Genomic DNA, 13277 nt, shown 5'->3' on the forward strand with positions numbered 1-13277 from the left:
CACCAGCCTGTCTTCTGTACCCACTAGAATCTCTGTATACACTACCCAGTCTTCTGTATACACTGTCAGCTTGGATGTATACCCAAGCCTGTCTTCTGTATACACTAGTTTCTCTATATGCACTGTCCTTTCTGTATACTCTCGACCCTCTCTATACATTAACCTCTCTATATACACTAACATCTTTGTATATACTAGCCTCTCTTTAAATTAGCCTCTCTGTGTACCCCAGCCTCACTGTTTACTCTAGCATCTCTGTATACTCAAGCCTTCACGAGTCTTCTGTATTCTGTATTAACTAGCCTTTCTTCTGTATGCTGTAGTCTTCTATATATACCAGCTTCTCTGTACACCCTTGCATCTCTGTAAACACTGTGTAAACTAGCCAGTCTTATGTATACACTCGCCGACTGTATACACTAGACTCTCTGAATACACTAAGCTCTATGTCTTCTGTATACACTAGACTGTAAAAACTAGCTAGAATACACCAGCCTGTCTTCTGTACCCACTAGACTCTCTGTATACACTACCCAGTCTTCTGTATAGAATGTCAGCTTTCATGTATACCCTTTCTGTATACACTAGCTTCTCTATATGCACTGTCCTTTCTGTATACACTCGACTCTCTCTATACACTAACCTCTCTATATACACTAACATCTTTGTATTTGTCTTTAAACTAGCCTCTCTGTGTACCCCAGCCTCACTGTTTACTCTAGCATCTCTGTATACTCAAGCCTATCTACATACACGAAACCTGTATTCTGTATTCACTAGCCTTTCTTCTGTATGCTGTAGTCTTCTATATATACCAGCTTCTCTGTACACCCTAGCACTGTAACAGTATTACAGAAACAGAACACCAGCAATAAGGTGTATACTGTGCAGGAGGCACACAACACCGACTCTAACTTCTGCACTGCAGATGCATGTATTGCAGAAATTGAACACCAGTAATAAAGGGTAGCTTCAGGTGTGTACTGTGCAGGAGGCACATAACACCCACTGTAACAGTGCTAGGTTCCCAAGCAGTAAAGACACTGTCCCTGCCTATCGTCCTCTTTCCCTGACCACCGCAACACACTATACAAGGCCGCCGTGCTGGCGGCCTTATATAGTGTGGGGTGTGTACTAAACCCCCCGAGCTATAATTGGCCACAGGAATCCTGCCTGTGGTGAATTGTGGCTCTCCTCACACAGGATGTCACATCTGTTCTTATTATATAGAACCTATTATGCTCCTCGTAAACTTTTTCAGTTTGGCCGAACGGCCGGACGCAAGTTGCCCCCGGTGCGGGAACATGAGGGGAGACATGATGCACATGTTTTGGAGAGGCCCAAAATTGATCCGCTACTGGACAGAGGTGACAGGAACCATTGATCGGGTGGTTGGAACCTCCACCAGGATGGAGGCGAAGTATTGTCTCCTGGGATTAGTTGAAGGAGTTGGAAACCCGGGAAGTAGCCAGATGGCAGTTCTGAGATGCCTATTTCAGGCAAGGAAACTGATTGCCCAACCCTGCTTAGCCTCCAATGTTGGCAATGACTTGGTTTTTTTCGCTTGTTTCCCAAGATGACCATGTTGGTATTTGTCAAGAGGGTTGAGAGTGTCTAAATAGAACACCTATGGCCACATCACCCTGAAAGCGCACAATCTCATCTGATCTCGGAGGCCTAGCAGTGTACGGCCTGGTTAATACCTGTATGGGAGACCATCTGTGAATACCAGGTGCCGTAGGCTTCTTTTTATGTTGTTGGCGTTTACCTGTTTATTTTCGCTTGTTTCCCAAGGTGACCATCTTGGCGTTTAACAAGAGGGTTGAAAGTGCCCAAAGAGATCATCTACGGCCCCATCACCCTGAAAGCGCCCAATCTCATCTGATCTCAGAGGCTAAACAGTGTCGGGCCTGGTTAGTACCTGGATGGGAGACCGCCTGGAAATACCAGGTGCCATAGGCTACTTTTTTTGTTGTTGGCTTTGAACTGTTTTTTTCGCTTGTTTCTCAAGGCGACCATCTTGGCGTTTGTCAAGAGGGTTGGGCGTGTCTTGAAGAGAACGCTTACGGCCACATCACCCTGAAAGCACCCGATCTCGTCTGATTTCAGAGGCTTAGCAGCATCAGGCCTGGTTAGTACCTGAATGGGAGACTGCCTGGGAAGACCAGGTGACATAGAAGGATCTGGCCTGGTTAGTGTCTTGATTGGGAGATCGCCTGGGAATTCCGGATGCCGTAGGCTTCTTTTTATGTTGTTGGCTTTGACCTGTTTTTTTTCCCTTGTTTCCCAAGGTGACCATCTTGGCATTTGTCAAGAGGGTTGAGAGTGCACAAAGAAATTGCCTACGGGCACAACACCCTGAAAGCGCCCAATCTCGTTTGGTCTCAGAGGCTAAGCAGGGTTGGGCCTGGTTTGTACCTGGATGGGAGACCGCCTGGGTTTTCCAGATGCCGCAGGCTTCTTTTTATGTTGTTGGCGTTGACTTGTTTTTTTTGTTTGTTTCCCAAGGTGACCATCTTGGCGTTTGTCAAGAGGGTTGAGCGTGCATTTGATCTCAGAGGCTAAGCAGGGTTGGGACATGGTTAGTACATGGATGGGAGACCGCCTGGGATTTCTCGATGCCATAGGCTTTAGTTTTAAGTTGTTGACATTGACTTATTTTTTTAATTTTTATTATTCTTTTATTAAGTAGAACAACATAAATATAACAGTCAACCATACAGCATGAGCCAGGGTCACAATTACATGCTAACAAAAAATAGGCAGCCAAATAACTCTGGGTTCTCAGAGGGGAGTCCTACAGTTTCATGCAAAAAATAGAGAAACCCCACCTCCGACATGTAGTACAGTATAACTAGTGCAACTCCGTTCGGACAAATGTAATCATGGAGAACAACTGGGACCACAGCGAGCCAGCTTATCATGACCTACGTGAACCAGAGTAAAATATGAGCCGGTCATGTCCAGAACCCTGGGGTTCTTCTGGGTCCCGAAGGCTAGTAAGGAGACAAGGCATAGTCAAAAGGGAGGACGGGGGAAGAAGAGAGTGCAAAGACGGAGAGAGAGGAGGTGGGGGGATGGCGGCGGGGAAAAAAAAGAAAAATAAAGACAAAAAGGGAGGGGGGGAATGCCACCCAGGGCAGACATGGCCTACGTAGGTAAACGTTAGATGTTCAGTCGTTTTCTGGGACGGAGGCACTGCTCACCTCCCGAATGTAGTCTCGCGTAACAGTAAAATACCTCCAGGGCCTCCATGTAACACTAAATGCCTCTTCAGTGTTGTGAAGGGTGGCGGTCAATTCTTCCATCCGGAGAATATGATTGACTTTGGAATACCACAGCACCTTGGATGGGGGCTGAGGCTGCCTCCACAGTGCGGGAATGCAGGCCCGGGCGGCATTCAGGAGGTGCATCGTGAGGGTTTTTTTGTATTTTCGAACAGGCTGTTCGGTCAAGTGTAGAAGGCACACTACTGGGAACCCAAAAGTTCCTCAAGGTCGGGCATGCCCAGAAAAGGTGTCCCATGGTCCCCATATCTGAATTTCACCTCCAACAAACATCCGGGATCGATCTATCCATTTTATTCAGAAGGTATGGGACTCTATACCAGCGTGAGACTATCTTGTATCGTGATATTGGTTTGCGATGGAAGCTTTATGTACTAAGGTCAGGATCTTCCCTATCTGTTGTGGGGTAAATGTGATGCCAAAGTCCCTCTCCCATTTGTGGATAAATGGTGGGGGTTGACTCCTCCTCCTGACTACTCAATAGGTTGTACAGGAGGGAGAGGGTGTGTCGCACAGGTTCCCTTTTGTGACAGATGGATTCATAGGGTGTCAGGTCTCTAGGAGTGTAGGGGGCCCTTTGTATGGCCAGAAGAAAGTGACGAAGTTGATAAGCACTAAACAAGTCAAGCGGAGGGTCAGAAAGCTCGGCGACAGTTTGCGTGGTCGGGAGCCCTCCCGTGGGCCACATCTCTCCCAGACGCTGTTTCCCCACTACTGTCAACTGTCGCAGTTTCTTGTTGGTAAATCCCGGTGGGAAGTCTGGATTACCTATAACCGGAGTCATTGGTGATGGCAGGGGAGCAATGTGTGTGCAGCGGAACAACCTCCGCACAACAGCCAACGTAGCTCCCACTACGGGGTGACCTCTGAGGTCTTTTGGTAGGGAGGACAGGAGCCACGGGGAGGTCAATAGGGGAATGGATCCATCCTCAATCTCCATCTCCACCCCCTGCTTGTGTGGGCCATTACAATGCCAATCAACGACTCTCGCTAGCAGAGTCACTCTGTAGTATTGTCTGAGATCTGGGAGACCCAGACCCCCCTTGTCCTTTGGTCTGGCAAGCAATTGCAAATGGGCTTTGGGCAGTTTGCGCGCCCAAATAAAGTCCCGGAGCAGCACCTGCAGTTGTCTGAAAAAAATTGGGGGTAACCGGATCGGTAATGTCTGGAACATGTATAAGATCCGAGGGAGGGCCATCATTTTGAATGCATTACAGCGCCCGAACCAGGTCAGTGTTAAAGCATGCCAGTTTCCCAAATCAGATTTCAGTCTATCCAGGAGAGGGACAAAATTAAGCAGGTACAATTGCGCTAAATCCGCTGCGATGTCAACGCCCAGTTAACGTATAGATTTTTCAGCCCAGTAGAATGGAAAAGAGGAGCGGAGCCTCTTGGCCTCACCATCCGGAACCGATATATTCAATACATATAGGCTGCCGTGTCGCTGTAGAGACGCAAGTATTTTGGGAAGCAAAATGTGTGGATTGGAGACGGAAAAAATTAGATCGTCAGCGTACGCCGCAATTTTGTGGTGTGCCGAGGGTTTGGATATGCCAGTAATATTCGGGTCATTCCAAACGTGACACATAAGTGGTTCCAGTGTCAGAATTAAAATTAGGGGAGACAGAGGGCACCCCTGCCTCGTCCCATTAGTGATGGGGAAAGAGTCCGAGCACCACTCGGTCACCCGTACCGCTGCCGATGGCGTGGAGTAAAGCGACATTTCCCAGCTCATCATGTTGGGGCCAAGACCTATATGTTCCAGGGTGGCCTGCATAAAGTGCCAGGCCACCCTGTCAAAGGCCTTCTCCGCGTCCGTTGACAACATAAGCAAGGGCCTTCCCTGTACATGCGCTGCATGGATTAAATTGAGGACTCGGGCCGTATTGTCTCTAGCTTCCGACTTATTTTTATTTTTTTGCTTGTTTCCCAAGGTGACCATCTTGGCGTTTGTCAAGAGGGTTGAAAGTGCCTGAAGAGATTGCCTACGGGCACATCACCCTGAAAGCACCCGATCTCGTTTGATGTTGGAGGCTAATAGAGTCGGGCCTTGTTAGTACCTGGATGGGAGAACGCCTGGGAATACCAGGTGTCGTAGACTTCTTTTTATGTTGTTGGCGTTGACCTGTTTTTTTTTCGCTTATTTCCCAAAGTGACCATCTTGGTGTTTGTCAAGAGGGTTGAGAGTGCCTGAAGAGATTGCCTATGGCCACATCACTCTGAAAGCACCCAATCTCGTCTGATCTTGGAGGCTAAGAAGAGTCGGACCTGGTTAGTACCTGGATGGGAGACCACCTGGGATTACCAGTTATTGTAGGCTTCTTTTTATGTTGTTGGCGTTGATTCGTTTTCTTTTTTTTGCTTGTTTCCCAAGGTGACCATCTTGGCATTTGTCAAGAGGGTTGAGAGTGCCCAAAGAGATCGCTTACAGCAGCATCACCCTGAAAGAGCCCTATCTCTTCTCTTTTCTGAGGCTAAGAAGGGTTGGGCCTAGTTAGTACCTGGATGGGAGATGGCGTTGGAATACCAGGTGCCGTATTCTTCTTTTTATGTTGTTGACATTGACCTGTTTTTTTTTCACTTGTTTCCCAAGGTGACCATCTTGGCATTTGTCAAGAGGGTTGAGAGTGCCCGAAGAGATCACCTACGGCCCCATCACCCTGAAAGCGCCCAATCTTGTCTGATCTCGGATGCTAAACAGTGTCGGGCCTGGTTAGTACCTGGATGGGAGACCGCCTGGGAATACCAGGTGCCATAGGCTTCTGTTTTTTTTTTTTTTTTATTTAGTAGTATGCGACATACAATGCAAAGGCAACTTCACAGAATGTGTGATACAAATAGTTACAAACAAACGATCATATTGCATGGATATCAGAGCCAATGGTAAGAAGTCTGAGGAGAATAGCACGTGTACAGCTTTGCGGTCATATTAAGATGAGATTAAAGCTCCATCTCGTTGGGATCCTCTATCACTTAAAATAGTATTGATACTAGCCCTGCTACCCTCGAAGAGTTTAGATATCCATAGATAGGGGAAGAGTATTGTGTAGTAGTCAAATGGGGTCGGAACATACCATTTTCTTTTCCCTTTTTTGAGTTAAGAAGGGAAATAGTAGAACTGAAAGGAGGGAGAAGGGGAAAGAGAAGATTGGGGAAGGAAATGGCAGAAAAGGTAAAGAAGGGGTAAGGGGGTGTCGTGGGTAGAGTGGATAGGGTGGGGTCCCCTCCCAGGGAGCAAGAGTCCCCTCCCAGGGAGCAAGAGACGCGCTCGGCTCACCAGCTCATCAGCTGTCCAACGTTTGGAACAGCGATCTCCAACGATCACCATGAGCTTACTATGTCTCACGGAGGTATTCTTCCGAAAAGCGAAACTGGGTCCAGTAGAACCATCTGTTCCCATGTTTTATCCCTCATTGTGGCAGTCAGGTCTTCCATTCGTTCAATATCATTTACCCTTGCGAACCACTGGGTCACCATTGGAGCAGATTGCTCTTTCCACTGACTTGGGATGCAGGCCCTAGCTGCATTGAGGAGATGTTTAAGTAAGGACTTATGATAACGCTTTCTCGACATAGGAGTTAGATTGAGAAGAACTGCTGCGGGATCATTGGCTAAGGAAATGTCTGTGAACTTGTGGATGAGTCTCAGGACAGGCTGCCAGAATGTTTGTAATTTAGGGCATTCCCAGAAAATGTAGAGAATGGTGCCAGTCTGTTGCCCACAGCGACAGCAGCGGTCAGATTGACCGGGGAATATTTTGGCCAACACCACCGGTGTACGATACCAGCGTGTGATCAGCTTAAATGAGATCTCCTGATATTTACTGCAGAGTGACGACTTATGGGCGAAAAAGAGTATTCTGTCCTTCTGTGGTTTGGAGAATGTAGTTTGTAAGTCCCTTTTCCATTTAGCTAGGAAGGGTGGATCCGTGGAGGATTGTGCGTCTGTCAGGATTTGGTAGGACCTAGAGAGGGAACCACGAATTGGGCCATCATCCAGGCAAAGTTCCTCGAAGGGGTGGAACTGTCTAGAGAAGAACGAATGGTTAGGTAGTGATCCGAGGAAATGGATTAGCTGTCTAGCTCTCCAGCTATTCAATGCAACAGGTACTTGCTCTAGCAGTATGGTCCCCATGGGAATCAAGCCCGTGGGTCCAAGAAATAGGGCTGCTCTCAGAAGCCCTTTCGGGGCTTGCCTGGTAAAGGCCTGGTCAGACAGGCCCGGAGGGAATCTAGGATGTCCAATAATTGGGGTCATAGGAGAAGGGAAGTTAGTCAGGTGGGAAAGGTGAAAAAAACTATCCATCTCGGCGAGCGAGGGGCCAATTAACGGGTGAGTAGTCACACAGGGCTCCAATGGCCTCCCCGCCCAAGGCATACCAGCCAGTGGAACCCGCGCCATCTCCTGCTCTAGCTTGACCCATAGCTTCAGTTCCCCATGCCGGTGTCTTATCACATATGGTCCCCCATTGGATAGTGACCGCTGTGTACTGCGCATGCGCAGTACACAGCAACACAGATTCAGAAAATTGCCGAGCATGAACGGCGCCTGCGCACTGAGTCCAGGTTCTATCCCCACTATCCAAGTGGACATAGAGTAAGAATATAAAAGAGCCGAGCGCAGCGAGGCCGAGCCCGAAGCGTGGCGAGCAAAGCTCGCCTGCGAGGGACCCTCTAATATTCACAACCCTATGTCCGCTTGGATGGTGGGGCTACCACCTCCACTCACCGCGCAGGCGCCGTTCAGCTTCGGAGATTTTCCGAAGCTTCGTCTGCTCCATACTGCGCATGCGCAGTACGGCGCGGACACTATATCATGGCCGGACAGTATATGGCAGAACACCGGCACCAGTCAACCACCGGTGTCATGTGCGTCGCTGTGTAATATAGAGCAGGGTCCGGGAAGCCAATACCTCCCCGCAATTTCGGTCACAATAGCATTGCCCTACCAATACGCATATGTTTTCCGCGCCAGAGGAACTTGATAAAGATTGAGCGAACCGCATGAAAGAAAGTCTGGGGTATTTTGATAGGTAAGGCTTGTAGTAGATACAGAAGTCGTGGCCTCGCGTTCATCTTCAACACATTACAGCGTCCGAACCATGACAGAGCTAGTGGGTCCCATCTTTTAAGGTCCGCTGTAAGCCCATAGGCTTCTTTTTATGTTGTTTTTTGCTTGTTTCTCAAGGCGACCATCTTGGCATTTGTCAAGAGGGTTGGGCGTGTCTTGAAGAGAACGCTTACGGCCACATCAACCTGAAAGCACCCGATGCCGTCTGATTTCAGAGGCTAAGCAGCGTCAGGCCTGGTTAGTACCTGGATGGGAGACTCCCTGGGAAGACCAGGTGCCATAGAAGAATCTGGTCTGGTTAGTGTCTTTTTTTTTTTTAATTCTTTATTTACGGATTGCAGGTAATACAGAGACAAACTGTAAAAGACATAGATCCCTCAGTTTTCCAGGTTAACAAAAATACATAGTTAATACTTTGTGGGGGACCGGGGGAAACCTAACAACTTATGTCAGCAGCAGCCCCAGCCGTGGCTAGGCCACCACATTATCCCACTCTAATGATCTGGCACCTCAGTGTCTACTTATAAACCAGGGCAGTCCGCGGGGCGATCCCCCTCAAGGCCCAGACTGAGGGGCCTCTAACATCGGTCACCTTCATTCTATTGGTCAAAGAGCTCAGCCGGGACCACCCCGAGGGCCGCCAACCCCTGGCTGGGAAATCGAGGGAACAAAACGAAAAGATCCTTGCAATCACCATGTATTTTAATTATACTTGGGAGTTAGGGGGTAGGGAAAGAGGGGGGAGCAAATGGGCAGGAGAAGGGGATGGGGGGCTCCAAGACAACCAACGACAACCAACGAGCAGTGTGCTCTTCCTCCCTGTCGCCTAACGCTGATGTGAGCTGTTCCATACGGTAGATGTCGCAAACTCTTGCAAACCAGTGAGACACCAGTGGAGCGGCCTGCTGTTTCCACATGCTAGGTATACATGCCCTGGCCCCACTCAGAAGATGTTTTAAGAGAGATTTATGGTACTTCTTGCTCGAGAGTGGAGTCAGATTGAGGAAGATCGCAGCTGGGTTGTTCTGGAGATCAATAGCCGTGAGGTCATAAATGATATTGAGAACCTGTCTCCAGAAATGGGCCAGTTGAGGGCATTCCCAAAAGATATGTAGTAACGTGCCGGCTTGTTCACCGCATCTCCAGCACAAAGGGCTGTGACCGGGAAACATAGCCGCCAGGACAGTGGGGGTCCTGTACCATCGGGTCAAAATTTTATAAGCTATTTCCTGGTATTTACTACATAGGGATGACTTGTGCGCAAAAAGAAGCGCGCGGTTCTTCTGGTCTGGCGAGAGCCGGACATGCAGGTCTCGCTCCCATTTTTCCACGAACACCAGGTTACCCTGGGAGAGTTGGTCCAGTAGGATGCGATATGACAGGGAAAGAGACCCTCGGGTCGGTCCCTCTCCTGAGCATACCTCCTCAAACGATGTTAGGGGTCTGCGGAATTCGCCACTGTTTGACAAAGATTTCAAGAAGTGGGAGAGTTGGGCAAGCTTCCACTGTCCCAGGGCCGTGGTTGCTAACGCCTCGTACATAGTGGAGACCGCTGTCCACATCCTAGTGCCAAGAAAAGAAGAGGCCCGCACAAGGTCCCGGTCAGGGTCGAGGCGGAAAGACTTTTCCGTCATGCCGGGTTCAAAGCGTGGGTGTCCAATAATAGGAGTCATGGGCGAAGGGAAACTGGGCACGCCCGTCAGGGTAAAATATCTGTCTAGCTCTTGTAACGTTTGCTCAATGAGTGGGTGTGCCGCGTCGCTCCCGACCAGCCCGGTCCACTCCAGGGCAAACCTGGAAATGGTACGGATTCACGCTCCAGACGAACCCACAGCTTATCCTTCAGGTGTCTGCACCAGTCAACTACTCTGTTCATGTGCACCGCCGTATAGTACCATGCCGGATCTGGGAGGCCAATCCCTCCCTTGTCTTTTGATCTGAGCAGTAATGTTCGGCTGAGTCTTGGAGGCCTGCCCTGCCATACGTATCGAATAAAGATGGAGCGCATGGCTTTAAAAAATGATTGGGGGATTTTTATCGGTAAGGCTTGTAATAGGTACAAGAGTCTGGGCATTACATTCATTTTGAGCACATTGCATCTCCCAAACCAAGAGGTCGCCAACTTTGACCACCTCTAGATCTATGGCAAAATTTTTTAGAAGCGGCTGGAAATTCAATTGGAAAATCAGATGTGGGTCCGGGGGAACCTTGGTACCCAGATATTGTATAGCCCCAGTTGCCCAACGAAAGGGAAAATTAGTGCTTAGACTCGTCTGGGCGTTGGTAGACAGGGAGACGTTGAGTGCTTCCGATTTCTGTAAGTTAATTTTAAAATTTGACAGGGTGCCATATCGTCTTATTTCCGCTAAGAGATTCGGCAATGTAATGTGAGGCTCCGAGACATAGAAAAAGAGGTCATCTGCAAAGGCTGCGACCTTATGGTGGTGTGAGGGGGTGTCCAGGCCCTTGATGTCTATGTTCTGCCTGATGTGGTGCAGCAAGGGTTCAAGCGATAGGACAAACAAAAGGGGGGACAACGGGCATCCCTGCCTCGTTCCATTGCCAATAGTGAAACGCGACGAGGCAAACCCATTGACCCTAACCATCGCCGTCGGTGACGAGTAAAGAGCTGTAACCCATGAAAGCATGGGGGGGTACACCCAAGCTTCGCAGGGTGGCTAGCAAAAAAGGCCAGCTCACCCTGTCAAACGCTTTTTCTGGGTCCACAGAGAGCAACATAATCGGTAGTTTAAGGCGTCTGGCGCGTTCTATAACATTGATTGTCCTGGTAGTGTTGTCTCGGGCTTCCCTGTTACGAATAAACCCCACCTGATCCAGAGGTATCAGGCGTTGGAGAATGGGCGCCAACCGCTCCGCCAGTATCTTAGTGAAGAGCTTAAGGTCGCTGTTTAATAAGGAGATGGGCCTGTAGTTCGCACAGAGAAGCGGATCCTTCTCCGGCTTGAGTATGACCGAGATGCTTGCCTGCAACAGCTCCGGTGGAAAGGTCTGGCCCTCCAATAGGGCGTTAAAAGCTGACACAAATGGCGTGGACAACAGGGAGAGGAAGGCCTTATAATAAGGGACCGTAAACCCATCTGGGCCTGGTGCCTTGCCCTTGGGTGAGTCTCTTAACGCTGCCGACAATTCCTCCGGGGAGATAGGTTGCGAGAGAAGCTCTATCTCTTCCTGTGTCAGCGACGGGAGGTTTGCCGAAGCTAGGTACTCGTCAATGGCCGCTGTGCCGGCCTGGAGGGCGTCTCCTGAGTCCCGGGGGTGCAAGTTATAAAGGGCTTCATAGAAAGATCGGAAACACTCCGCTATCTCCCGTGAATCATGAAGCTTGGCACCCGAAGGGGAGGTTATGGTTGGAATGAAGGACGCGTTGCGTTGGGCACGCAGGGAGTTCGCTAGGGACCTACTACACTTGTCTCCATATTCATAATACGTCCTGCGGACCCACATGAGTCTGGTTCTAGCCTGAAAGAGAGAGAAATCTCTGATTTGTTCTCTAAGATCTCTCACCTCTACCTCCAGCGCAGCAGTCGGCTGGGATTTGTGTCGTTGTTCACACGCATGCAACTTGGCAATAAGTTTGGAGAGAGCCTCAGTTTTGGCCACTTTGAGTCTATGACCATGTTTAATAAGAATGCCCCTAATGTAGCATTTATGAGCCGCCCATAACATGAGGGGGTTGGAAACAGAATCACGGTTATGATCAAAGTAACTTTCTAATTCCCTAAGCAGGTCTGCGTGGGTCTCAGGGTCCTTCAGGAGAGACTCGTTCAGTCTCCACCAGGACTGACCACGCGACTCCTGTTGTAGCTTCAGCATCAAAGAAATCGGGGCATGGTCAGACAGGGCTATGTGGCCTATCTGAGCGTCTGTGACCGCCGGGATAGCATTGTGGGTGACTAAAAACATATCTATACGTGAGTAAGAACCATGAGCGGTGAAAAAGAACGTATAGTCCCTATCCTGTGGGTGAAGCGTACGCCACACATCGATCAGTCGGTGGGAGTGTAGCAGGTCTCTTATGTGTGAACGCGTTCTCGCAGAAATCGCAGAGGTGCCCGATGATGAGTCTCTGCGGGGGTCCAAGGTGAGGTTAAAGTCCCCCCCAACGATCAAAGTACCCTCTGAGAATGCAGCCAGGGCATCCAAGCATGCTTCTAAGGCCGGCAGCTGGTCCACATTCGGCATGTATAGGTTGGCAAGAGTAAAAGTTTGCGAGTGGAGAGTTCCCTTAATGAAGAGATATCTCCCTTCACTATCGGCTTGGACAGCTAACAGGCGCCACGGCAAGTTTTTAGCAAGAACACACACTCCTCTCGATTTGGAAGTAGGGGACGTGCTGTGGTGGGCCAGGGGGAAGTGCTTACTATAAAGCCGTGGTATTTGGTCTGTCCTGAAATGGGTCTCCTGGAGGAAAACTATTTGGGGCTTCATCCGCCACAATTCTGTCAGGCAGCTGGACCTTTTTTCAGGTACATTCAGCCCTTTCACATTCCAGGAAACCAGCTTCAGGGCCATGACGGCAGTGGTACCCGGCCGGCGGTCCCCACCAGAGTCAGTAGTAGATATAGAGTTCAAGCACAGAGGAAGAGGAGGAGAAAAAGGAAAAGCAGTAACGAAGCGGAGAAGGTCCGGAGTTAGTAGGGAGGAGGAGGGTAGGAGGGGTGGGGATAGATCGGGGAATTGCTAAAGCTCCTATCGGAGAGAACCTGCCGGTTAGGGCAGAGGGGCCTAGTGGGGGAAGAGGTAAGGCACTGCAGAGGGAGGAACTCGTCGGTGCAGTACCCCTCCAGCATCCCATGGTCCATGCAGTCGCAATCGGGCGTGCACGGAGCTTCTTTGGCATCTTAACTACGACATCAAACGCATTATAGAACATCACTGCAGCAGGTATCGGGCAGTTAA

General features: G+C 49.5%; 3 pseudogenes; all 3 read left to right on the forward strand.

The window, feature by feature from the left end:
* The first annotated feature begins 1843 nt into the window (after positions 1 to 1843).
* On the forward strand, positions 1844 to 1962 carry LOC143936625 (5S ribosomal RNA; annotated as a pseudogene).
* Positions 1963 to 5488: 3526 nt separating this feature from the next.
* LOC143937767 (5S ribosomal RNA) lies at positions 5489 to 5607 on the forward strand (annotated as a pseudogene).
* A 322-nt stretch (positions 5608 to 5929) lies between these two features.
* On the forward strand, positions 5930 to 6048 carry LOC143937680 (5S ribosomal RNA; annotated as a pseudogene).
* Positions 6049 to 13277: the final 7229 nt, after the last annotated feature.

The sequence above is a fragment of the Lithobates pipiens genome, unplaced genomic scaffold (genome assembly GCF_037356315.1).
Source record: "Lithobates pipiens isolate NorthernLeopardFrog02 unplaced genomic scaffold, aLitPip1_a1.2 Scaffold_28, whole genome shotgun sequence".
In the NCBI taxonomy this organism is placed as follows: Eukaryota; Metazoa; Chordata; class Amphibia; order Anura; family Ranidae; genus Lithobates; species Lithobates pipiens.